The 27,543-nt window shown below is 41.7% G+C and overlaps 1 pseudogene; it reads left to right on the forward strand.

The window, feature by feature from the left end:
• The first annotated feature begins 18,190 nt into the window (after window positions 1-18,190).
• Window positions 18,191-22,569, forward strand: LOC120555088 (annotated as a pseudogene).
• Window positions 22,570-27,543: the final 4,974 nt, after the last annotated feature.

Here is a 27,543-nt window from a genome sequence, read left to right on the forward strand (position 1 = left end):
GTTTGGTAAGGAAGTTTATGAGTCTGGAGTTGATGATGCTACAAAGGAGCTTCCCCAGATTACTGTTCACACAGATGCCTCGGTAATTATTTGGGTCAGATTTTTCTCCAGATTTGTAGATTGGTGTGATGAGACCGTGATTCCGGATGTCAGGGAAGTAACCTACACTCAGAATCAAATTAAAGAGTTTCAGAACGGCCAATTGGAATTGTGGGCTTGTGTATTTCAGCATCTCGTTCATGATACCATCGAGCCCGCTGGCTTTTTTGGGTTTTAGTGCTCGGAGCTTGTCTCTTAGTTCCTGTTCATTAATGGGGGAGTCGAGAGGATTCTGGTTGTCTTTTATAGCCAATTCTAGTTCATTCAGTTTGGTTATTATTTGGTTTTGATTTGGGTCTGAGTTCCTTGGTAATAGCTCAAAGAGTGTTTCAAAATGGCCAACCCATATGACTCCGTTCTGTATTGCCAATTCTACAGGTTTGGATTTTTTAAGATTTTTCCATTTTTCCCAGAATTGGTTTGTGTTTATTGTTTGTGTGTGTTGAGCTTTTTTGATTCTGAGGGTACGTTTGTAGTGTTTAAGTGTGGCACAGTAAAGAAGGCGTAAGTCTACATTTCCTGGATCTTTGTGTTTTTGGTTAGATAATCTCCTAACATTTTGTCTAATTTCTTTACATTCTTTGTCAAACCAATTATCTTTGGGATTCTTAGGTTTATTTTTGGATAATTTCAATTGTGATTGTTTTGCAGTTTGCATGATAATGTGATTGACATGTCTAACTGCATTATTTATGCCTTCTTGACTGTGTACATATGTGGTGTCCAGAACGGTATCTAATAGTGTTTGAATTTCGGGTGAGCTGATTGCTTTCTTACTCTTCTGTGCTGTTTTCGGCCCATCTGTATGATTTCCTGATGTTAAACAGCTTACTGGGCTGTGGGGGTGTGGTGTTGTTGGTCACTGACCTTCTGAGAAACACAGTAATTTGGCTGTGGTCAGACAGAGGGGTCAGTGGTTTAACTATGAAAGCACTGAGAGAGAAAGGGTCTAAATCTGTTACCATGTAGTCAACGGTGCTGTTGCCAAGAGGTGAGCAAAAAGTATTTCTACCTAAAGAGTCTCCTCGTAACCTACCGTTGACGATGTACAGACCCAGGCTTCGACAGAGCTGCAGTAACTCTCTGCCGTTCTTATTGGTCTGGGCGTCAGAGTTGGAACGAGGAAGGTTAGTTCTGTTTTGTGGATAGTTGTGTCCGAATATATGACAGTTACCTAACTCTGTGCTGTAGTCAGGGAGAGAGCCAGTACGTGCGTTCAGGTCTCCACATATTAGCACACTTCCCTGGGCCTGGAAGCTGCAGATCTGCTCATGGAGAAAGGGGAAGATGTCTTCATCATAGTATGGGGAGTCACTAGGGGGAATGTATACAGCACACAGGAATATGTCTGTTGGAGGGTTAGTGATGCCTTGTTTTATTTTAAGCCAAATATGTGAGCGTTCATATTTTATAGGGGTGATGTACTTAGATATTTCATCTTTGTACCAGATAATAATCCCTCCTGAGTCCCTCCCTCTTTTAACAGTCGGGAGTTTGACTGATGACAGAATGATTTCTCTGTAGTTTGGGGGGCAGTGAGTGACAGAGCTGGGTCTACACCAGGTCTCTTGGAGGATGATGATGTCTTTGTCTTTGGTGTTGTCTTTGAATTCAGGGGTTTCACTTTTACATCCAAACAATGAAGAGTTAAGGCCCTGAATATTCCACATGGAGACAGTAAATGGTTTCATTGTTAGCAAATACAAATGCAAATACAGTTTTAAAAAGAGATAAACCTACAGTAATAAGTAATAAATGAGAGGTAGGGCTGTCCTTGATTAAAGTAGTAATACATTTTCTAAATGGTATCTTCCGTTTAGTTATTTGCAGATGAGTTACAGGGTTAGACAAAGGGTTTAGTTTATGTGAGAGACCGAAACAAATTATGAATTATTGTGTTGCCAGAGATGTACTCCTAATTTTTTAAGTAATGACCAATAAGAAACAGGTTAACTCATTCTGCACTGGAAGCTAAAGAGTAAATACAAATAAATTAGTTAAAATAAAATATGAAAAATAAAATAAATCTGGTAATAATAGCCTTATAATGTAAGACCTGAATTGAATAGATTAAGATAAAAAAAATAAAAACAGCCCTAATTAAAAGTGGATAGTAAACTTATAAAACTTGAGACTGTCACAAAAACATGTTATTCTACTAAAAGAGAAGTGGTTAGTATGACACCTTAGAGTCCCACTTAGCTGATCAGCCTGGAGCATATGAGACTGAGCAGGTGTCTGATCTCCCCCAGGTCTGCAGGGCTGCCAGCACTGGATGGTGCGAGTGTCTCAGCGTAGTTCCTCTGTCCTGGGTGCTGAGCGTGGTGTTGGGCTGGGCCAGCAGGGGGGGGGGGGTCCAGGGTGAGGCCTGGGGAATAAGGGTTGGGCGGGGCTGGTCCTGGGGTTAGGGTTAGGGTGGCTGCCTTGTCCATAAAAAGGTGGAGGGTGATGGGGGCTGGCAGGGTGTGTGCTGGGTCTGTGAGGTGGTGCAGGGTGGTGGGGGCTGCGTCTGTGAGGTGGTGACATCTGCAGGCCGGCTGGGTGGAAGCTGCTCCGTCTGTTGGTGCTGGGGGGGGTCCTTGGTTGCGTCCTAAAGCCACATCTTTTAATTTCTTTGTAAAGGTGCTGATGGTATCTTTGCGGAGGTGGACATTGTCGTAAAGGCTGTGGATGTTGAGGGTAGGGTGGTGGGCCAGGTGGACATTTGGCATGAGGGCACATCCACGGGAGATCTCAGCATTTATCCGGTGGATGGTGTCAGGATGGAAGTCTTTTCGTGGGAGGATGGTAGAGATTATAATTTTTGATGAGGGGAAGGTCTGTGTAGCCCTCTGAGCTACTCTCTTCACAGACTCTGCTAGCCTCTCCTGCCAACCCAGTCTGACGTCAGTTCAGAATCATTCACAGAATCAGACAGCGATCAGCGGAAGGGATCACGTAGAGCGTTGTTATTGCGAATACAACAACGACGGGGTGATCAGGACCCCGACGCCAATCTTCTTCTAGCGGATTTATTGATAGCTCTCCTCCAGAGGGAACAGAACTGCGTCCATGGCAACGCTCTGCTATGCATGGCAATGGTGTGTTATACTTAGCAATGGTCTGTTATCAAGAAAATAACAGACTGCATTGTACATTAGAATATAAGCAAGTCATGTAATAAATATATATAATCAGTAGTTTTGTCACCAGCAACAACACGTTGCTCAGTTTTGTTCCAGTAAGTTATGCATCATAATAACGTTTAAAAAAAATCAGCTGAAGACTCCGGAAGTGACGTCGTAATTACCGCTCGGCGGGTAGAAAAGATACAAATACATAATATTGATGTTTTTGTCTAACGTTGTATTTGAGGAATTAAACAATAAACATAGCAATAATAATAAAATACAGTTTCATGTATTTGTCTCATTTATTGTGTGCTCGTCCGGCCGGCGGGCGCCATCAATCTGAAATGGAATGAAACCCACTCACGGCAGACAGCAGAAACAGGAGCCGAACACGTCCTCCCAACCACCCCGGAAGAACTACAAGTGCTCAAGCTTTGTAACAGATTCTGGGCCGCGTCTGTAGTGGGAGTTGTAGTTTTTAAATATATTGGTATATTTCTCATATGTAGAAGTTGGTAGTGTAGAATTTTGGATACACCATGGGGTTTTTTGGGATGGGGAACACACTGGTGTCATCAGATGTTAAAAATCAAATCGTTAAATAGGTGAAAATAGCTTACTACCATATTTGACAGTGCTTACAGTAGGTAAACTTTGGTGACCATATCGACATGATAGCTAAGGTCCAGAGCTTTCTAGAACAGCTGGTCTTATGTGTGTAGCACCTTCTCTTGCTAAATGACAAGCCTTCAAAGATGTACTGGGTTCAAGGTTCAGAGGTCAATATTTCAAAGCAGGAGTGATTCAATTCAATTCAATTTTATTTATAGTATCAAATCATAACATAAGTTATCTCGAGACACTTTACAGATAGAGTAGGTCTAGACCACACTCTATAATTTACAAAGCCCCAACAATTCCAATAATTCCCTCTTGTGATGTATCCTCTTCAGACTGACATATGTTAACCCTCATATTATGTTAAGGGTCAATTTGACCCATTTGCGTTTTTGTGTTGACCAAAATACTGGTTAACCTATCTTTTTCTCCATGAAATTGTATGACATTTCCTCATTTAGGGTCATGAACTTGTTCATAAAATCTGGACACACTGATGTGTAGTGGAATGTCTGTTCAGAGTTTGTATACAAAGATGATGTTGCGGGTCATTTTGACCGGAGACTTTCAAACCATTTAGGTTTTGTGTGTGTGTTGTTGTTGTTGTTGTGTGTGTTTTGTGTGTGTGTGTTGTGTGTGTGTGTGTGTGTGTGTGTGTGTGTGTGTGTGTGTGTGTGTGTGTGTGTGTGTGTGTGTCTGTGCGATGCTATTGACGATCCGGATTGTGAATTTTCCTATGATGAAGAGGATTCAGGGGACCAGTCTGGTGTAGTATACATTAGCTGAAAACAATGGGCAGCAATCATCCTCAACATGGACAGCTAAAGATGCTAACATAAAATGGTCAACATCAAAACACTGACGCCAAGGCAGACTGTCATCAAGATGACTCCAATCCCCACAAGATTTTCTGCCACACTAGTTGATGATATTCAATCACCATTTCATCTCTTCATATCCCAACCAATAGATAGGATCATAGTGGACATGACCAACTTGCAGGGGAGGTGTGTATTTCAAAAGAAATGGAAGTCACTGGATCAGATTGACTTGCATGCATACATTGAAATCCTAGTCCTTTTGCGTCCGCAGCATCCACCCATGCTCTGCAGTGCCACGTTACATCCCGCAACACCCTGCTGTGATGCTCATACGCACAGAGTAGTCAAGATCCGGTATTGGAGACTGCACTACTCAGTATGACACGATGTGCCCTGCTATGACATGAACTTTCATGACTACCTCAAAGTCACTGTTCAATTATCTATAATGTGACTATTATTGCCACTGTTCATCACATCAGCAACCGGCCCCGTCAGACACCGCCTACCAAGAGTCTGGGTCTGCCGAGGTGTCTTCCTAAAAGGGAGTTTTTCCTCGCCACTGTAGCAACAGCCACTGATAATGCTTGCTCTTGGGGGAATTACTGTAATTGTTGGGGCTTTGGAATTTATAGAGTGTGGTCTAGACCAACTCTATCTGTAAAGTGTCTCGAGATCGAGAGCAATTGTCAGTCTGTGGAATGATGAGAGTGGAAGGCCAATATTTCTAGCAACAATGTCTTTGGAGTCAATTCATACGAAAGCTTGGGTGTTCCGCAACACCAGAGCTGGTCGAGTGAAAGAGACAAACTAGCTGAGATCAGAGATGCATGGGATGAATGGGTCAAAATTGTACCTGTCTTGTACAATCCTGGTCCCCATGTCACTGTAGATGAACACCTTGTTCCATTCAGGGGGCGCTGTCCCTTCTGACAGTACATGCCCAACAAGCCTCCCAAGTATGGCATCAAAATATGGGCATCCTAGGATGCCAAATCTAGCTACTATGCATGGAATATGCAAGTGTATACCGGAAATATTTTCACTAAATAATTGGTAAAAACAGTTTTGGGGGAAAAAATGTTTGTGATGAGGAAAAAAAGTTTGTTTTGAGTGTATTTGCACTGTACGGGTCATTTTGACCCGTAACATCATCAATGTCATTTTTTTTCAACATAATACGAGGGTTAATGTCCAGGTTGAGACCTTTCCAACGATGTGTTTGCCTATAGTCCCAAGGCCAAGGTTTTAATTTTCACATCTCATAGGGACCATTTTGCAAGTGATACTTTATTATCCCCAGAGGGATATTTGCCTTGAGTTAAAATGCTTCACAAATAACACTTGACATATTGTTTTATCAGCATACAGATGACATACTTACGATTAAAAAAAACATAAACAAAGTGATATGGAGTCAGATTGAAGCACATCACACAGCCACAATCTATTGCTCATCTTTCACAAACGGTGAGCAACACACAACCATCTTTTTCCCCCTGCAGCCTCAAGCAACATTATTTTAAGTTTTAATTGAGGTAGGTCCAAATTAGGGCTATAGTTTAGAATTATTTAGTTTACATTAGGGTACCCATTTCTTCTGTCAGAGGATAGAGCTACTTGGCATGGAGAATAAAGATTTGATCAGACCATATTCTCTGTGCTCCCCTGACAAGTAAGCTTTAAATGAGATGTTTTTAGATATTGCTGACATATTAAAATGCTCTGTAATGCAGCCTTGTATAACATAAACCATCTGATTCACTGTGAGTGTCTGCTCTAAATGATAAGACACACTTTCAACACGGGCCTTCCAGCCAAAGGTGTTGTCCATATACACACCAAGGTGCCTGTAGGAGCAGAGCCCATTGATTGGTTCATCATTTATGACCTGATACCCACTGACCCATGTCACGACCAACTCCTCATTTTGTGAAATGGTTGATTGAGATTGTTGGTTTGGCACCACATTCTCGTCTCTATTTTAGCAGAATATGCTATAGAATATAAAAAGTCAGTTATTTAAAACAACTAATAATGCAGTGTGATTTAAATCAAATTAAGTCCCACACATAAATATCCTTATGTTTTTTTTCCCCTTTAGTGCTATTAACATGCATCAACTGCAAATTTTGAAAATTGCGTTTTTAAATAACTATGCATGGAAAATAAAATGAAAAATGCTTCTCGTTGTAAGTAGTTTATTTTTTGTTTTTCACAACATTAGCCTACAAGTCAAAACAAATGCCCATTAGTCAAACAAGCCATTTGGCTGTAGTTCTAAACACTCAACTGTAGTTTGTTTATATAGGCCTAGTATTTTTCTGCGACAAGGCAAATCAAAGTGCTTAGCATAAAACACAATTTTTTCATTATTGGTATTTTTATTGTATGAATTCTCACATACAACGTGCAGAAATTTGTTTTATTTTTTTACGTGAAGCAATCTTTTCTATCCGCCGAGCGGTAATTACTACGTCACTTCCGGAGTCTTCAGCTGATGTCATTTAGCAACAGAAGGTGCAACACACATAAAAAAGCTCTGGACCTTAGCTATCATGTAGAGATGGTCACCAAAGTTTACCCACTGTAAGCACTGTCAAATATGGTAATAAGCTATTTTCACCTATTTAACGATTCGATTTTTAAAAATCTGATGACACCAGTGTGTTCCCCATCCCAAAAACCCAGGGTGTATCCAAAATTCTACACTACAAACTTCTACTTATGAGAAATATACCAATATATTTAAAAACTACAACTCCCACTACAGACGCAGCCCAGAATCTCTTACAAAGCTTGAGCACTTGTAGTTCTTCTGGGGTGGTTGGGAGGACGTGTTCGGCTCCTGTTTCTGCTGTCTGCCGTAAGTGGGCTTCATTCCATTTCAGATTGATGGCGCCCGCCGGCCGGCCGAGCACACAATACATGAGACAAATACATGAAACTGTATTTTATTATTATTGCTATGTTTATTGTTTAACTCCTCAAATACAACGTTAGACAAAAACATCAATATTACGAATATTATGTATTTGTATCTTTTCTACCCGCCCGAGCGGATAATGCGTCACTTCCGTAGTCTTCAGCTGATTTTTTTAAACGGTGCATAACTTACCGGAACAAAACTGAGCAACATGTTGTTGCTGGTGACAAAACCACTGATTATATATATTATATTTATTACATGGCTCGCTTGAATTCTAATGTAGAATACGGTCTGTTATTTTCTTGATAACAGACCATTGCTAAGTATAACACACCGTTGCCATGCATAGCAGAGCGTTGCCTTAGACGCAGTTCTGTTCCCTCTCTGGAGGAGAGCTATCAATAAATCCGCTGAAAGAAGACTGGTGTCGGGGTCCTGATCACCCTTCGTTGTTTATTCGCTATAACAACGCTCTACATGATCCCTTACGTACATTGAAGTGATACAGGCGTTAAAGACCCGCTGATCGCTGTCTGATTCTGTGAATGAATGCCCGCGTGCATCGTGGGACATCGGCTTTGAATGCGCCCAGCTCAGCTCATATCGTAACCTACTGTTCTGTCTTATTTACTGTAATATTTCACCGGTAATAAGACCGAAATAATATTATTAAAATAAAGAAATGCATACCATGATAACAGCTAAATACATGTAGAAAGATGTAGCGTTATAGTTTTAAAAATATCAATAAACAACAAAGCAATCCAGCTTCCCTGGCCGAAATAGACCGAAATAATAACATAAAAATATATATAAACCGTGATAAGATCTGGTAAATAAATGTTGATTAAAACAGCGATTATTGGGCTAAAAATACCAATAATATCAAAGCTGTATCCAGTTTCTCTGCTGCAGCCCAACTGGCAGAAAGTTTCGTGCTGTGATTACGTAAGATGCTTCTCATTGAAATACATTAGTATAAAAAACGTGACCCCAACACGTAAATCTTCAAAATAACGTTAGGGTATCACGTTCTAATAGATTTAATTTCGTAATGCCATCACAAACTGACGTCAGACTGGGTTGAAAATAGCACCCCAAATCCCTGAAGAAGTGATTTTTTTCACAATATTGGCACGTTAATGAAAATGTTTTATCTCAAACCAAACTTGAAACCATATCTGAACATGTCTCATCTTTTTTTGTAATTTCAGGTAGATCTACAAAAGTAAGTCTTTATTTTCTTTGTCTATTGTTTTCTGAGTTGGCCGCTGTGCCATCTATCTCTCTATCTTGGCTGCTGTTACATTAACACATATACAGTATTTTGGATGCTACATCTCTACATTGCACATACTCTTTCTACTTCAAACTGACAAATTTTTCTCATTACTGCAGGAGTTGTAGTTCTCTCTTCTCTAAAAAACATGATTTCTCTTATTTTATTCTGTGTTGTGTTTTTGGCCGCCGTGCCTTCCTATCTTTGATTACCTCTCATGGCCGCTGTGTCATCATTACTATCATCTATCTGTTTATCAGTTTGGATCAATGTTGGTGCTATAATGTTTTTTTCAGGTAGATCTACTAGAAGTAAGTGCCATTTTTATTATCTTTAAGTATTTGTGTTCTTGGCCGCCGTGCCGCAACTATCACGGCCGTCGCGCCGCATTTCACTGTCTTTCATGGATGCTCGTTTTATTTTAAATGAAAATGTTTTGATCATTTACTATAAAAAATACAACATTATTTATCCTAACTATTGTATGTGCTCCCCTTCTTTGCATTAATTGAAGTTTACAGCAAATAATTGCTGACAACAGCTAAGGTGCTAAGGCTTATGACTGATGGTTATTTTTGATTTTGTTTCAATGTGCCAAATTGTAATTATATAAGTGATTATTGGTCTGATTGTCGAGCTAAAGTTATGTTTTTTGTTGGTTGTTGGCATCTGTCACATTAGGCTTAGGTGTTATGTGATGAAGTCGGATGTCGGTAGGGGCACCGATAGCTCTTCAGAGTTCCAACAGGGAATCCCTATATATTATGCTTTTCACTTTACCATATCTATTTATCTACTTCATTAATTCAATTTTATTTATAGTATCAAATCATAACACGAGTTATCTCGAGAAAATTTACAGATAGAGTAGATCTAGACCACACCATAACTTACAAAGTCCCAACAATTACAGTAATTCCCTCAAGAGCAAGCAGTGCGACAGTGGCGAGGATAAACTCCCTCTTGGGAAGAAACCTCGGACCCAGGCTCTTGGTAGGTGATGTCTGACGGTGCCGGTTGGGGATATGATGAACAGTGGCGATAATAGTCACATTAATAATGGAACAGTGACTTCAAATGGTAGTCGTAGTAGTTCATGTCATATCAGGGCACTGCAGGGCGTTTCAGGATGTAGCGTGGCCCAGCAGAGCATGGATGGACGTAACAGGAAGCAGCAGGGTTCAGGAGGACAGCATGACATTGCAGGGCACCACAGAGCTCAGCAGGGAGTGCAGCAGGACCACGGCAACAGCTGCAACCAAGATCTTGGTGCCAACGTTCTCCAAGGAAATACGCTGGGTGGAAAAAACATATGGACTCCGGGGAGTAAACTCCCCAGAAGCTAGGATTAATAACAAGCATTTCTGGGATGGGATGCACACAAATGGTAATAGAGAGGGAGAGGAGAGAGCAGCTCAGTGTGTCAAAGGAAGGAAGTCCCCCGGCAGTCTAGAACTATAACAGCGTAACTAAGAGAGACAGGTCAAAAGGAGAGGTAGCCTGTTCGGGCTTGGAACTCTCCCCTGCCGGATCGGGCTGTGCTGGCCTGCCTCCCTCTACTTTTGTTATATTATTAATCTAACGACTATGAAGAGAAGCATGTGGACCTGGTTGGGGCACGCGCACCCCTCACTCCCTAACTATAAGCTTTATCAAATAGGAGAGTTTTAAGTTCATTCTTAAATGCAGTGACAGTTTCTGCCCCCTGAACCCAGATTGGGAGCTGGTTTCATAGGAGAGGAGCTCTGGCTCCCATTCTACTTTTAGAGACTCTAGATACCACAAGTAACTCTGCATTCTGGGAGCACAGTGCTCTAGTGGGACAATAAGGTATTAGGAGCTCTTCTAAATATGATGGTGCTTGACAATTTAGAGCATGGTGAAGTATGTACTAACAGGCTGCACTGAGGTAAAAGCATGGTGAGGTATGTAATAACAGGCAGCACTGAGGTAAAAGCATGGTGAGGTATGTACTAACAGGCTGTACTGAGGTAAAAGCATGGTGAGGTATGCACTAACAGGCAGCACTGAAGTAAAAGTATGGTGAGGTATGTACTAACAGGCTGTACTGAGGTAAAAGCATGGTGAGGTATGCACTAACAGGCAGCACTGAAGTAAAAGCATGGTGAGGTATGCACTAACAGGCAGCACTGAAGTAAAAGCATGGTGAAGTATGTACTAACAGGCAGCACTGAGGTAAAAGTATGGTGAGGTATGTACTAACAGGCAGCACTGAGGTTAAAGCATGGCGAGGTATGTACTAACAGGCTGTACTGAGGTAAAAGCATGGTGAGGTATGTACTAACAGGCAGCACTGAGGTAAAAGTATGGTGAGGTATGTACTAACAGGCAGCACTGAGGTTAAAGCATGGCGAGGTATGTACTAGCAGGCAGCACTGAGGTAAAAGCACAGACTGCCTGTCGCGGGAACTGAAAATGGCAAATTGCGCTTCTCCGTGTCATGCATATGGATTCATGGAAGGGTGAAGGGGAAAGTGGGAGTTTCCCATAAAGAGATGGGAGGGGAAGTGTGTGCGTGCGTGCGTGCGTGCGTGCGTGCGTGCGTGCGTCGTGCGTCGCGTGCGTGCGTCGCGTCGCGTGCGTCGTCGTCGTCGCGTCTTGTGCGCGATACTATTGACGATCCGGTTGTGAATTTTCCTATGATGAAGAGGATTCAGGGGACCAGTCTGGTGTAGTATACATTAGCTGAAAACAATGGGCAGCAATCATCCTCAACATGGACAGCTAAAGATGCTAACATAAAATGGTCAACATCAAAACACTGCGGCCAAGGGCAGACTGTCATCAAGATGACTCCAATCCCCACAAGATTTTCTGCCACACTAGTTGATGATATTCAATCACCATTTCATCTCTTCATATCCCAACCAATAGATAGGATCATAGTGGACATGACCAACTTGCAGGGGAGGTGTGTATTTCAAAAGAAATGGAAGTCACTGGATCAGATTGACTTGCATGCATACATTGAAATCCTAGTCCTTTTGCGTCCGCAGCATCCACCCATGCTCTGCAGTGCCACGTTACATCCCGCAACACCCTGCTGTGATGCTCATACGCACAGAGTAGTCAGGATCCGGTATTGGAGACTGCACTACTCAGTATGACACGATGTGCCCTGCTATGACATGAACTTTCATGACTACCTCAAAGTCACTGTTCAATTATCTATAATGTGACTATTATTGCCACTGTTCATCACATCAGCAACCGGCCCCGTCAGACACCGCCTACCAAGAGTCTGGGTCTGCCGAGGTGTCTTCCTAAAAGGGAGTTTTTCCTCGCCACTGTAGCAACAGCCACTGATAATGCTTGCTCTTGGGGGAATTACTGTAATTGTTGGGGCTTTGGAATTTATAGAGTGTGGTCTAGACCAACTCTATCTGTAAAGTGTCTCGAGATCGAGAGCAATTGTCAGTCTGTGGAATGATGAGAGTGGAAGGCCAATATTTCTAGCAACAATGTCTTTGGAGTCAATTCATACGAAAGCTTGGGTGTTCCGCAACACCAGAGCTGGTCGAGTGAAAGAGACAAACTAGCTGAGATCAGAGATGCATGGGATGAATGGGTCAAAATTGTACCTGTCTTGTACAATCCTGGTCCCCATGTCACTGTAGATGAACACCTTGTTCCATTCAGGGGGCGCTGTCCCTTCTGACAGTACATGCCCAACAAGCCTCCCAAGTATGGCATCAAAATATGGGCATCCTAGGATGCCAAATCTAGCTACTATGCATGGAATATGCAAGTGTATACCGGAAATATTTTCACTAAATAATTGGTAAAAACAGTTTTGGGGGAAAAAATGTTTGTGATGAGGAAAAAAAGTTTGTTTTGAGTGTATTTGCACTGTACGGGTCATTTTGACCCGTAACATCATCAATGTCATTTTTTTTCAACATAATACGAGGGTTAATGTCCAGGTTGAGACCTTTCCAACGATGTGTTTGCTATAGTCCTACGACAAGGTTTTAATTTTCACATCTCATAGGGACCATTTTGCAAGTGATACTTTATTATCCCCAGAGGGATATTTGCCTTGAGTTAAAATGCTTCACAAATAACACTTGACATATTGTTTTATCAGCATACAGATGACATACTTACGATTAAAAAAAAACATAAACAAAGTGATATGGAGTCAGATTGAAGCACATCACACAGCCACAATCTATTGCTCATCTTTCACAAACGGTGAGCAACACACAACCATTTTCCCCTGCAGCCTCAAGCAACATTATTTTAAGTTTTAATTGAGGTAGGTCCAAATTAGGGCTATAGTTTAGAATTATTTAGTTTACATTAGGGTACCCATTTCTTCTGTCAGAGGATAGAGCTACTTGGCATGGAGAATAAAGATTTGATCAGACCATATTCTCTGTGCTCCCCTGACAAGTAAGCTTTAAATGAGATGTTTTTAGATATTGCTGACATATTAAAATGCTCTGTAATGCAGCCTTGTATAACATAAACCATCTGATTCACTGTGAGTGTCTGCTCTAAATGATAAGACACACTTTCAACACGGGCCTTCCAGCCAAAGGTGTTGTCCATATACACACCAAGGTGCCTGTAGGAGCAGAGCCCATTGATTGGTTCATCATTTATGACCTGATACCCACTGACCCATGTCACGACCAACTCCTCATTTTGTGAAATGGTTGATTGAGATTGTTGGTTTGGCACCACATTCTCGTCTCTATTTTAGCAGAATATGCTATAGAATATAAAAAGTCAGTTATTTAAAACAACTAATAATGCAGTGTGATTTAAATCAAATTAAGTCCCACACATAAATATCCTTATGTTTTTTTTCCCCTTTAGTGCTATTAACATGCATCAACTGCAAATTTTGAAAATTGCGTTTTTAAATAACTATGCATGGAAAATAAAATGAAAAATGCTTCTCGTTGTAAGTAGTTTATTTTTTGTTTTTCACAACATTAGCCTACAAGTCAAAACAAATGCCCATTAGTCAAACAAGCCATTTGGCTGTAGTTCTAAACACTCAACTGTAGTTTGTTTATATAGGCCTAGTATTTTTCTGCGACAAGGCAAATCAAAGTGCTTAGCATAAAACACAATTTTTTCATTATTGGTATTTTTATTGTATGAATTCTCACATACAACGTGCAGAAATTTGTTTTATTTTTTTACGTGAAGCAATCTTTTCTATCCGCCGAGCGGTAATTACTACGTCACTTCCGGAGTCTTCAGCTGATGTCATTTAGCAACAGAAGGTGCAACACACATAAAAAAGCTCTGGACCTTAGCTATCATGTAGAGATGGTCACCAAAGTTTACCCACTGTAAGCACTGTCAAATATGGTAATAAGCTATTTTCACCTATTTAACGATTCGATTTTTAAAATCTGATGACACCAGTGTGTTCCCCATCCCAAAAAACCCAGGGTGTATCCAAAATTCTACACTACAAACTTCTACTTATGAGAAATATACCAATATATTTAAAAACTACAACTCCCACTACAGACGCAGCCCAGAATCTCTTACAAAGCTTGAGCACTTGTAGTTCTTCTGGGGTGGTTGGGAGGACGTGTTCGGCTCCTGTTTCTGCTGTCTGCCGTAAGTGGGCTTCATTCCATTTCAGATTGATGGCGCCCGCCGGCCGGCCGAGCACACAATACATGAGACAAATACATGAAACTGTATTTTATTATTATTGCTATGTTTATTGTTTAACTCCTCAAATACAACGTTAGACAAAAACATCAATATTACGAATATTATGTATTTGTATCTTTTCTACCCGCCGAGCGGTAATTACGTCACTTCCGTAGTCTTCAGCTGATTTTTTTTAAACGGTGCATAACTTACCGGAACAAAACTGAGCAACATGTTGTTGCTGGTGACAAAACCACTGATTATATATATTATATTTATTACATGGCTTGCTTGAATTCTAATGTAGAATACGGTCTGTTATTTTCTTGATAACAGACCATTGCTAAGTATAACACACCGTTGCCATGCATAGCAGAGCGTTGCCTTAGACGCAGTTCTGTTCCCTCTGGAGGAGAGCTATCAATAAATCCGCTGAAAGAAGACTGGTGTCGGGGTCCTGATCACCCTGTCGTTGTTGTATTCGCTATAACAACGCTCTACATGATCCCTTACGTACATTGAAGTGATACAGGCGTTAAAGACCCGCTGATCGCTGTCTGATTCTGTGAATGAATGCCCGCATTGCATCGTGGGACATCGGCTTTGAATGCGCCCAGCTCAGCTCATATCGTAACCTACTGTTCTGTCTTATTTACTGTAATATTTCACCGGTAATAAGACCGAAATAATATTATTAAAATAAAGAAATGCATACCATGATAACAGCTAAATACATGTAGAAAGATGTAGCGTTATAGTTTTAAAAATATCAATAAACAACAAAGCAATCCAGCTTCCCTGGCCGAAATAGACCGAAATAATAACATAAAAAGAAATACATATAAACCGTGATAAGATCTGGTAAATAAATGTTGATTAAAACAGCGATTATTGGGCTAAAAATACCAATAATATCAAAGCTGTATCCAGTTTCTCTGCTGCAGCCCAACTGGCAGAAAGTTTCGTGCTGTGATTACGTAAGATGCTTCTCATTGAAATACATTAGTATAAAAAACGTGACCCCAACACGTAAATCTTCAAAATAACGTTAGGGTATCACGTTCTAATAGATTTAATTTCGTAATGCCATCACAAACTGACGTCAGACTGGGTTGAAAATAGCACCCAAATCCCTGAAGAAGTGATTTTTTCACAATATTGGCACGTTAATGAAAATGTTTTATCTCAAACCAAACTTGAAACCATATCTGAACATGTCTCATCTTTTTTTGTAATTTCAGGTAGATCTACAAAAGTAAGTCTTTATTTTCTTTGTCTATTGTTTTCTGAGTTGGCCGCTGTGCCATCTATCTCTCTATCTTGGCTGCTGTTACATTAACACATATACAGTATTTTGGATGCTACATCTCTACATTGCACATACTCTTTCTACTTCAAACTGACAAATTTTTCTCATTACTGCAGGAGTTGTAGTTCTCTCTTCTCTAAAAAACATGATTTCTCTTATTTTATTCTGTGTTGTGTTTTTGGCCGCCGTGCCTTCCTATCTTTGATTACCTCTCATGGCCGCTGTGTCATCATTACTATCATCTATCTGTTTATCAGTTTGGATCAATGTTGGTGCTATAATGTTTTTTCAGGTAGATCTACTAGAAGTAAGTGCCATTTTTATTATCTTTAAGTATTTGTGTTCTTGGCCGCGTGCGCAACTATCACGGCCGCGCGCCCGCATTCACTGTCTTTCATGGATGCTCGTTTTATTTTAAATGAAAATGTTTTGATCATTTACTATAAAAATACAACATTATTTATCCTAACTATTGTATGTGCTCCCCTTCTTTGCATTAATTGAAGTTTACAGCAAATAATTGCTGACAACAGCTAAGGTGCTAAGGCTTATGACTGATGGTTATTTTTGATTTTGTTTCAATGTGCCAAATTGTAATTATATAAGTGATTATTGGTCTGATTGTCGAGCTAAAGTTATGTTTTTTGTTGGTTGTTGGCATCTGTCACATTAGGCTTAGGTGTTATGTGATGAAGTCGGATGTCGGTAGGGGCACCGATAGCTCTTCAGAGTTCCAACAGGGAATCCCTATATATTATGCTTTTCACTTTACCATATCTATTTATCTACTTCATTAATTCAATTTTATTTATAGTATCAAATCATAACACGAGTTATCTCGAGAAAATTTACAGATAGAGTAGATCTAGACCACACCATAACTTACAAAGTCCCAACAATTACAGTAATTCCCTCAAGAGCAAGCAGTGCGACAGTGGCGAGGATAAACTCCCTCTTGGGAAGAAACCTCGGACCCAGGCTCTTGGTAGGTGATGTCTGACGGTGCCCGGTTGGGGATATGATGAACAGTGGCGATAATAGTCACATTAATAATGGAACAGTGACTTCAAATGGTAGTAGTAGTATTCATGTCATATCAGGGCACTGCAGGGCGTTTCAGGATGTAGCGTGGCCCAGCAGAGCATGGATGGACGTAACAGGAAGCAGCAGGGTTCAGGAGGACAGCATGACATTGCAGGGCACCACAGAGCTCAGCAGGGAGTGCAGCAGGACCACGGCAACAGCTGCAACCAAGATCTTGGTGCCAACGTTCTCCAAGGAAATACGCTGGGTGGAAAAAACATATGGACTCCGGGGAGTAAACTCCCCAGAAGCTAGGATTAATAACAAGCATTTCTGGGATGGGATGCACACAAATGGTAATAGAGAGGGAGAGGAGAGAGCAGCTCAGTGTGTCAAAGGAAGGAAGTCCCCCGGCAGTCTAGAACTATAACAGCGTAACTAAGAGAGACAGGTCAAAAGGAGAGGTAGCCTGTTCGGGCTTGGAACTCTCCCCTGCCGGATCGGGCTGTGCTGGCCTGCCTCCCTCTACTTTTGTTATATTATTAATCTAACGACTATGAAGAGAAGCATGTGGACCTGGTTAGGCGGACGCTGCAACTCCTCACTCCCTAACTATAAGCTTTATCAAATAGGAGAGTTTTAAGTTCATTCTTAAATGCAGTGACAGTTTCTGCCCCCTGAACCCAGATTGGGAGCTGGTTTCATAGGAGAGGAGCTCTGGCTCCCATTCTACTTTTAGAGACTCTAGATACCACAAGTAACTCTGCATTCTGGGAGCACAGTGCTCTAGTGGGACAATAAGGTATTAGGAGCTCTTCTAAATATGATGGTGCTTGACAATTTAGAGCATGGTGAAGTATGTACTAACAGGCTGCACTGAGGTAAAAGCATGGTGAGGTATGTAATAACAGGCAGCACTGAGGTAAAAGCATGGTGAGGTATGTACTAACAGGCTGTACTGAGGTAAAAGCATGGTGAGGTATGCACTAACAGGCAGCACTGAAGTAAAAGTATGGTGAGGTATGTACTAACAGGCTGTACTGAGGTAAAAGCATGGTGAGGTATGCACTAACAGGCAGCACTGAAGTAAAAGCATGGTGAGGTATGCACTAACAGGCAGCACTGAAGTAAAAGCATGGTGAAGTATGTACTAACAGGCAGCACTGAGGTAAAAGTATGGTGAGGTATATTATAGCAAAGGCAGCGATAAATAGCTAGACAGACTGCCTGTCGCGGGAACTGAAAATGGCAAATTGCGCTTCTCCGTGTCATGCATATGGATTCATGGAAGGGTGAAGGGGAAAGTGGGAGTTTCCCATAAAGAGATGGGAGGGGAAGTGTAAAGTGTGCCTAATTATGTATTCTGCGGTATGTACAAACACCGCCTGTGAAAGTGCGCCTCTATTTTGCGGTGAAAATTTTCCTCTTCTTAAAAGCAGGTGTAAACCAGGAAGCAGGTTTCCTGGCGTATGCCTCCTGGTGAAATGGGAGCAGTAATCTGAGCCAGACGAAGACATAGGACAAGGAGACGAGCTGCCACAAGGATCACACTTCATCAGTTGAGTGATCACGAAATCATTAAGCAGCTGTGCAGTATTACAGTTACTGGAATAAATCAAAGATGACATCATATCTCTGACTCAGCGTTCACATCTCAGCAGCTGTTAAACTCTTTGTTACGTTACACATACTACATCAGGATCATTTCAAACAGTCCTAGCATCAGCAGTGGGAATATGGCAGTCTGTACTCAGCTCTATCAAAGAACCAGGACTTAACGCTTTGCTGCAGCGCCATGTATGGTATAGTGGGCGGAGAAAGGTGTGGATTACCTGATGACCTGCAGGTTTGGTAAATACGACGTAAGCTGAAGTATCACAGCGTGCTCTTTCTGCGGGTTGGCCATGGCGCTGATAACACTACGTTAACAAATGTACGTACATCTGGCTCAGTGTGTCTGTGTCTTGGTATGTGTGTGTGTGTTTGTCTGTGTCTAGGTGAGTGTGTGTGTGTGTGCGTGTGTCTCTGTGTGTGTGATTTTCTGTGTCTAGTTGAGAGAGTGTGTGTGTGTTTGTCTGTGTCTAGGTGAGTGTGTGTGTCTGTGTATGTGTGTTTGTCTGTGTCTAGGTCAGTGTGTGTGTGTGTCTGTGTTTGTCTGTGTCTAGGTCAGTGTGTGTGTGTGTGTCTGTGTCTAGGTGAGTGTCTGTGTGTGTGTGTCTGTGTGTGTATGTGTGTTTGTCTGTGTCTAGGTGAGTATGTGTGTGTCTGTGTCTAGGTGAGTGTGTGTGTGTCAGACACACTTATGGTATCAGACAAAGTGGCAGTTGTGATTGGGTTATATTTTCTGTAACAGTCATGAATGTTCTCCTCTCTCCTTATCTCCTCTCTCCTTGTCTCCTTTCTCCTTCACTCCTCTCTCCTTATCTCGTCTCTCCTTATCTCGTTTGTCCTTATCTTGGTTCTCCTTATCTCCTCTCTCCTTCACTCCTCTCTCTTTCACTCCTCTCTCCTTCACTCCTCTCTCCTTATCTCCTCATTCCTTATCTCCTCTCTCCTTCGCTCCTCTCTCCTTGTCTCCTCTCTCCTTGTCTTGCCTCTGCTTGTCTCCTCTGTCCTTCACTCCTTTCTCGTCTCCTCTCTCCTTATCTCCTCATTCCTTATCTCCTCTCTCCTTCACACTTCTCTCCTTATCTCCTCTCTCTTTGTTTCCTCTCTCCTTGTGTCCTCTCTCCTTGTCTCCTCTCTCCTTGTCTCCTCTCTCCTTATCTCATCTCTCCTTATCTCATCTCTTTTTATCTTGTCTCTCCTTGTCTCCTCTTTCCACTCCTCTCTCCTTATCTCGTCTCTCCTTATCTTGTCTCTCCTTTCTCCTTGTCTCCTCTCTCCTTGTCTCCTCTCCAGGCATCCGAGCTCCTTCGTTGTCTCTCTGACTTCCTGTGTCGCCGTTGTGTCAAACTGAAGGAGCTGTCGTCCAATCAGATCGTCCTGTGGTTCAGAAACATAGACAGAGCGCTGCTGGTCCAAGGCTGGCAGGTCTGTGTGTCTATTTGATTGGTCTGTGTGTTTCTCTCTCGTCATTTAGCGTAGGAGTCGGTAGTGTTGGAGACATTTCATAGGCTGTCAGTGTGTGAAGCTGGGTAACCAAACTTTACTGTAGTTTGTACCATGTGGTGTGTTTTGCACACTGAGGTCGTTTTTTCACCGTGGTTCCAAGGTAACATGGTAATGTAACGTGTTAATGTGGTTCCATTCATGCAAAAGCAAACGCTATGTCAACCAAATGTAACAGTAGACTCTTTGACTACTGGACACATGCCTTCATATGAATTAATATAAGGGCTGTCAGTCAATCGTTTAAAACATTTAGTCGCGATTAATGGCATGATTGTCCACAGTTAACTCATGAATCATTGCAAATGAATGAGTTTTTCTATCTTAACGGGCTGGCTACATTGCATGTTTACGTGTACAAAGCGGGAGCTCCAACGTAGCATTCCCGCTATAGCTTCCACTATAATCTATGAAACTGGCGACACCGGGCAGAGAGCAGCGTGTAGCGGTGCGTCTGCTCTGCGAAGATCTGCTCTAGAAGCATAAAAAAACACAGCTTTTTATTCAGTGCGCCAATGTGCTAAAATAGCAGCAATCGGCAGAATGACTATTATCCTGCATACTTATTATTATTCCGCCACATTTTTGTCCTGCTACTAGTCACGGAGCGTTGCCAAAACATGCACACAAAATACATCAAAACGTGTGTAATGACCGGGAATGGTGTGCTATGACTTTTCTAAGAGATTTGCCGCGCGTTTTTTAATAAATCAGCAAAACACGGCGCAGAATTTCCCATAGACTTTAATGGGAAATCTTCGGGAAATAGCTTAACACAGCTCTAAACAACCACTCTTTGGGGCCATACTGTGTCGCCATACTTTAATGTAGGAAAATAATTAAAAGTTCAAACCGAAGACAGGACTTTGGCATTTATTGTGCTGAATGTGCATTCTGATATCAAGCACGGTTTCTACCAAATCACAGTTTATGTATCGTCCAGTTTTCAGACTGTTTCAGATTTTCCAATGTGTGTGTATGGGGACAGAATGTTGAGAGTTAGAGGGGAGGACAGAGGGGGGAGCTGCAGTACGATTCTCTGAAATCTTTCCAAACAAATAGCTCTCTCCCCTACAGTTTTCACTCTTCATACATCATGATTGGTCAAAATATAGGAAATCATCTGGAAGGGAACAGACTGTTCCCTGTTTGTTACCTGCTCTGTGTCGCATATATTTGACACCACAAACATAAAAAACACATCAATGCGTTCGCCAGACTTTTATCTCTCTGGTGATGATAATATTTTTGCCGTTTGGACCCACGGTTTTTTAATTACAGAACAAACTTAAGAGGTATAATTATTCTTAAATGGACAGCAACAAGTTCTGACACACACACACCTCCTATCATGGAGACTCTTTACTGTAAGCCGTGTCAAACAGCAGATTAGCCAGGGTTATTCGGATGTGCACCAAGTAGAAGGCACACTGTCAACATTTCCTGTGGCATTTTCTAGTTGATATCTATTATGCAAGATGTGTGCTGCACATTAGTCTATATTTCTTTAAATGAAACTATGGTGTCCTCCCAGTCCTGCCAGTCTGGTCTTTGTGTACCTGTCTGTCTCTAACCTGTCTGTCCCCCTTGTAGGACCAGGTCTTCACCAGTCCTGCCAGCCTGGTCTTTGTGTACCTGTCTGTGTCTCTAACCTGTCTGTCCCCCTGTAGGACCAGGTCTTCACCAGTCCTGCCAGTCTGGTCTTTGTGTACCTGCCGTGTCTCTAACCTGTCTGTCTCTAACCTGTCTGTCCCCCTGTAGGACCAGGTCTTCACCAGTCCTGCCAGTCTGGTCTTTGTGTACCTGCCGTGTCTCTAACCTGTCTGTCTCTAACCTGTCTGTCCCCCTGTAGGACCAGGTCTTCACCAGTCCTGCCAGTCTGGTCTTTGTGTACCTTCTGTGCTGGGCAGCGGTAGACGAGGACACGTCTTCGGAGCAGGAGCTGCACGCCGTCTTCCTCACCTGTCTACCTAAGCTACTCGTACCTGGGCAGCGAGATCTCCTACCCGCTCAAACCCTTCCTGCTGGAGGCCAGCCACAATGCATCCTGGGAGTCCAGCCACAATGCATCCTGGGAGTCCAGCCCCGATGCATCCTGGGAGTCCAGCCGCGATGCATTCTGGGAGAGAGCGCTGCAGCTGATCGACCGGCTGAGCGCCGACATGCTGCGGATCAACTTCTTCACAGAGGTGTTTCAGGATCTGAAAAAAGAGGGACGAGAGAGAGAGAAGCAAGAGAAAGAGAGGATGAAAGAGAGGGAGGAGAAAGAGGGGGAGGGAGAGAAAGAGGGGGAGAGGGAGAAAGATGAAATGAAAGAGAAGCAGGAGAGAGAGAAGGAGGAGGAGGAGGAGAAAGACAACAGTGGAGGAAACAGCATCGATGATCTGGATCGTTAAGAGCGAAGAAAAGAGGAGACCACAGTATTTACACTGCTACGTTTCCCCCTCTCATTCCCCCTGCTCTGGTGTTCCCCCCTCTCATTCCCCCTGCTCTGGTGTTCCCCCCTCTCATTCCCCCTGCTCTGGTGTTTCCCCCTCTCATTATACAGTAATGTAGGTTTGTAGCGTGGCTGTCCTGTAGAACCATGTATCTGTTTTCAGCTTTGTGACGATGCATTTGACAGCTTATCCAAGAGGATTTTTAAAGACTTTATTTATGTTATTTAGGATAAGTTTCTCAACACATAAAGGAATACACTGAATCCTTCAGTTCATCACAAACATTCAACATCAAGACTCCCGGGGGTCTCTAAGCAGCCAGTGTTTGCGGCAAAGTCTTGATATGTTGCATAGCTTGTAAATACTCAAAGTACAAGTACCTTGAATGTGTACTTTAGTACCTACGTTCACTGTACTATAGTAAATTTACATAGTTACATCCCCCCCTGGTGTAGAGGAAGTAAACATGACCTTTTGCAGACACAACAGAAGAAGAATACTTCTATAGTTCTCTTCTGTAGTTCTATAGTTCTCTTCTATACTTCTATAGTTCTATACTTCTATAGTTCTCTTCTATAGTTCTATACTTATATAGTTATCTTCTATACTTCTATAGTTCTATACTTCTCTTCTATACTTCTATAGTTCTATACTTCTATAGTTCTCTTCTATACTTCTATAGTTCTATAGTTCTCTTCTATGCTTCTAGAGTTGTCTTCTATAGTTCTATACTTCTATAGTTCTATATTTCTATACTTCTATAGTTTTATAGTTCTATAGTTCTATAGTTCTCTTCTATACTTCTATAGTTCTATAGTTTGTTCTGTGGATAACTGACATTAATGCTGAACATGTAATGCACATTGTTATTTTAACTACATCTTTTGGAACTTACATGGTTTTAACTTTAAATACATTTCTGTATTTTAACATTTGCAGTTTTTCAAATAAATGATCATATTTTGCAATAAGTGTGTGTGTCTGGATTAAATATTTATACTTATGTAGTATATAAGTGAAATACATTTTTATAAAATCTAAAATGGTTAGGTAATGTAAGTATTAAGTTTAACTGTATTATTACCATTAATAATTATTATGGTTATTATTATTCTGAATAAATAGTGTTAAAGTGATTCTTTGTTTTCTGTTTTGTGTAAAGCTCTTTGTGACTGTTGTTAAAGAAACTAGTTTTATTTCAAATTAAAAAGAAAAAATGAACTAATTAAATACCTAATATAATCATATATATTACCCTTTTTTTCCTGGCCCCTCCTCAAATTTTTTATTTTACACCTTGCTATACACCTGTTATTAATTCATCATATGTCAATATTGTTTTCTGCTTTTTCCAGAATCACTTACTCTCTTCCTCCCACTTCTCATTTTCAAGTTTGCACTTATGCAACTTTATTTATGTTCCTCTCATTCTTTATTAATAAAAGATTTTTCTTTGTGTTTTTATATAATGTGGTTTAATGGTGATATTAAAATTAAAGTCATTTTACCCTTTTCAAACTTTCCTCAGCTTTTTCCATAAGTCTCTTCCTCCCATTTCTGTTTGTGTTTTCTCCCTACAGTTTGGGGCCTCTGCCACTGGTTTGGTTTTTATTGGCTTATTTGTTTGGTTTATGTTTCGTTGTGTGTTTCATGTCCATTTTGTGTTCTCCCCTTTTTTTTTTTCCTTATTTTGTGTGGTGTGTGGTTGTGTTTTTTTTTTCTCTAGGTGTCTGTGTGTTTTTTTTTCTTTTTTTTGTGTGTGTCTGTCTGTCTTCTGTCTGTGTTGGTTGTGTGTGTGTTTTTTTCTTTGTGTTTTTTATTTGTGTTATTTTGTCTTCCTCCTCTTTTTTTTCTTCCTTCTTTCTTTTTCCCCCTTTCCTCTCTTCTTTCTTTTCTTTCCTTCTTTCCTCTTCTTCCTCTTCTCCTTTTCTCTCCCCCCTCCTCTCCCCTCTCCTCTTTCCTCTCCTCCTCATCTCTCCTCTCTCCATTCTCCTCTCCTTCCTCATCTCTTCCTTTCTGTCTCTCCTTCTCCTCTTCTCTCTCCTCTCCTCTCTCCTTTCTCCTCCTTTCCTCCTTCTCTCTCCTTCTCATCTCTCTCCTCTCTCCTCTCTCCCTCCTCCTCTCTCCTCTCCTCATCTCCTCCTCTTTCTCTCTCCTCACTCTCCTCTCCTCCTCTCTCTCCTCTCTCCCCTCCTCTCTCCTCTCCTCTCTCCCCTCCTCTCCTCATCTCCTCTCTTCTCTCTCCCTCCTCCTCTCTCTCTCTCCTCTCCTCCTCCTCATCTCTCCTTCTCCTCCTCATCTCTCCCTCTCCTCCTCATCTCTCTCTCCTCTCTCCTCCTCGTCATCATCTCTACCTCCCCTCATTTCTCCCTCTCCTCATCCCTCCGTCTCCTCCCATCTATCCTCCTCCTCCTCCTCATATGTCCCTCTCCTCCTTATCTCTCCCTCTCCCCCTCCTCATCTCTCCTCCTCGTCATCTCTACCTCCCCTCATTTCTCCCTCTCCTCATCTCTCCGTCTCCTCATCTATCCTCCTTATCTCTCCCTCTCCCCCTCCTCTTCTCTCCTCATCTCTCCCCCTTCTCATCTCTCCTCTTCATCTCTCCCTCTCATCTCTCTCCTGCTCCTCCTCCTCTCTCCTCATCTCTCCCTCTCATCATCTCTCCCCCTCCTCATCTCTCTCCTCCTCATCTCACCCACTCCTACTCATCTCTCTCTCCTCATCATCTCTCCTTCTCCCCCTTATCTCTCCCTCTCTCTTCATCTCTCCTCTTCATCTCTCCCTCTCCTCATCTTGAACATTGCCCAGCCCTAGATGGGAGGTGTAGTGGAAGGATACATATTGTAGGATGTTATTCTAAAATGTGACTGATGACCAGTCTGGCTTTAAAAAGGCCAGACTTAATCTGACTCCAATTCTGTGGTCCCTACACCCTGAAGAGTGTTAGTTTACTGGTAGGTCAGAGAAATAGACTCAGGATTCGTTCAGTTATAGTTAATAACAAGCTTTAGTGAAGAATGATATTACAGAATACAAAAGCGTATGCATACGGATCACATTACTTCAAGACAAAACAGCCTATCGCTAAAACCTAGCAAACAGACAGACATTCCCACGGCATCTGATGTCGGCTAACCCAGAAACCTCACTTTTTATTCACTTCCTCTGCTTCATCCGTGGTGCTGTTGTTGGTGAAATGTTTGGGCTGATGACGTAGACAGCCGTGCAGATTTTGACCAGCCGACCCAGAGACTGAAGGCAGGACACTTGCGGAACGGCTCCAAAACGGCTGCGGAGTCATTAGGTTTTCATTAAAGTCAATGCGTGCATTTCCACCGGTTGCATAACGGCTGCATTCCGACTCCGGCACAGCTCCGGCGGTCCGCAGCCCTCTGCAGCAGATACGCAGAGCTTCTATTTTTGCCGGATGCCGGAGAGCTCCGCAGCAATTCAGCACACGGCAGATAGTGTGGGACAGGAAGTTGAGCACAGAAACAAAATAAATATCCGGTTAATTTTCAAAATAAAATACACCGTGCTCACGGCGGATCATATTTCCCTGCGCAACACCTTGAAAACACAGCACAGAGTTGTTTCCCCTCTTCTCCTCTGGATGGAAACTGTTGTTGGTTTTGTGGTTATATTCTACGTGAATTCACGAGAACTTGTGGGTCCTTGTGCCTACAGCCGTCAGTCATGGCCGCAGCCGTTCTGCAACAAATACGGACCCGGTGGGTATTGACAGATGGCGGAGCACGCAGCAGACACGCAGCGGAGCCAGTCCGCAGCCGTTAAGCATGCTGTGGAAATGAAGAGTCTGAAACCGTATCTCACTCTAAACACCATGGATGTTTTTTTCAAGTTGGCACCAGAGACTCCAAATAACACCTCAAATCCCAGAAAAAGTGATTTATTTTCATAATATGGGAACGTTAATGAAAATGTTTTGTGTTAAACCAAACGTGAAACCATATCTGAACGTGTCTCATCTTTTTTGTCATTTCAGGTTGATCTACAAAAGTAAGTTTTTATTTTCTTTGTCTATTGTTTTTCTGAGTTGGTCGCCGTGCCATCTGTCTCTCTTTATCTCTCTCTTTCTTTCTTTCTTTCTTTCTTTCTTTCTTTCTTTCTCTCTCTCTCTCTCTCTCTCTTTTTCTTTCTCTATTTATCTCTCTCTCGATCTCTCTCTATCTTGGCTGCTGTGTGTTACTTTAAAACATACAGTATTTTGGATGTTACATCTCTACATTGCACATACTCTACTTCAAACTGACCACTTTTGCTCATTCCTGCAGAAGCTGTAGTTCTCTCCTCTAAAAACATGATCTCTCTTATTTTATTCTGTGTTGTTTTTGGCCGCCGTTCCTTCCTATCTTTTATTATTTCTCTCATGGCCGCCGTGTCATCATTACTATCATCTATCTGTTTATCAGCTTGTATCAATGTTGGTGCTATAATGGTTTTTTTTCAGGTAGATCTACTAAAAGTAAGTGCCTTTTTATTATCTTTAAGTATTTGTGTTCTTGGCCGCCGTGCCGCAACTATCACGGCCGCCGCGCCACATGTATCACTCTGTCTTTTATGGCTGCTTGTTTTATTTTAAATAAAAATGTTATCATTTACTATAAAAATACCACATAATTCATCATAACTACTTCATGTGCTCCCGTTCTTTGCATTAATTGAGGTTTACAGCAAATAATTGCTAACATTAGCTAAGTTTCTAAGGTTTATGACTGGTAATTGTTGATTTAGTTTAGATGTCCCAAATTGTAATTACATAAGTGATTATTGGTCTGATCGTCAAACTAAAGTTATGCTTTTTGTTGGTTGTTGGCATCTCTCTTTTTACACATTCATAGCAACAAAAATGGGGTTAAGGGTTAAGTAATGAAGTTACCACTGGGTTAGGTTGATGACCCCTGTGTATCGCGTGTGTGTAGAGGTTGAATTAACTTCCACAGAGTTCTGTCTCTGGTTCTTCGACTTCTTCCACGTAGCTCGCTACAGTATTATGGTTATCACTTTGTATATACCATATCTCTCTATCTCTCTGCCTATCTACAGTAATAGGAACAAGTATTTGATCCCCTGCTGATTTTGCATGTTTGCCCACTGACAGTCAGTCTATAATTTTAATGGTAGGTTCATTTGAACAGT

The sequence above is a fragment of the Perca fluviatilis genome, unplaced genomic scaffold (assembly GCF_010015445.1).
Source record: "Perca fluviatilis unplaced genomic scaffold, GENO_Pfluv_1.0 PFLUV_unplaced_scaf_19, whole genome shotgun sequence".
In the NCBI taxonomy this organism is placed as follows: Eukaryota; Metazoa; Chordata; class Actinopteri; order Perciformes; family Percidae; genus Perca; species Perca fluviatilis.